Here is an 891-nt window from a genome sequence, read left to right as displayed (position 1 = left end):
GGTGGATGATGAATGGGCGAGTGGATGATTGACGGGTGGGTGGATGATGAATGGACGGGTGGATGATTGACAGGTGGGTGGATGATGAATGGACGAGTGGATGATTGACGGGTGGGTGGATGATCAATGGGCGGGTGGATGATGAATGGGCGGGTGGATGATTGACAGGTGGGTGGATGATGAATGGACGAGTGGATGATTGACGGGTGGGTGGATGATGAATGGACGAGTGGATGATTGACAGGTGGGTGGATGATCAATGGGCGGGTGGATGATGAATGGGCGGGTGGATGATTGACAGGTGGGTGGAAGATGAATGGACGAGTGGATGACTGACAGGTGGGTGGATGATGAATGGGCGGCTGGATGATTGACGGGTGGGTGGACGATGAATGGGCGGCTGGATGATTGACGGGTGGGTGGACGATGAATGGGCGGCTGGATGATTGACGGGTGGGTGGATGATGAATGGGCGGCTGGATGATTGACGGGTGGGTGAATAATGAATGGACGAATGGTGGACAGGTGGGCGGGTCTTGGAGGCACGGACGCCGCGTGTCCGCCGGGCGGATCGCTGCAGGCCCGGGTTCGAGACCCGCCTGGGCCGCATAGCAAGACCGCAGCCCTCCATTAATAATAATAATAATAATAATAATAGCAGCGATCGTAATAGTAATAACAACACCAATCATCATCATCATCATAAACGCGCCAGGCAGGGTGGTGCGTGCCTGTGGCCCCCAGCTCCTGGGGAGGCCGAGGCGGGAGGATCGCTGCAGGCCTGGGGTTCGAGACCCGCCTACGTCACATTAAATATAATATAAAAACATTAAAATGTTATTTAAAAATAATAAGACTGATAAGAATAATTTTCCGAAGGGCCCAGGTCCT

The sequence above is a fragment of the Carlito syrichta genome, unplaced genomic scaffold (assembly GCF_000164805.1).
Source record: "Carlito syrichta isolate Samal-C Ts95f unplaced genomic scaffold, Tarsius_syrichta-2.0.1 Scaffold105012, whole genome shotgun sequence".
Lineage (NCBI taxonomy): Eukaryota > Metazoa > Chordata > Mammalia > Primates > Tarsiidae > Carlito > Carlito syrichta.
This window is presented reverse-complemented; position numbering follows the sequence as displayed.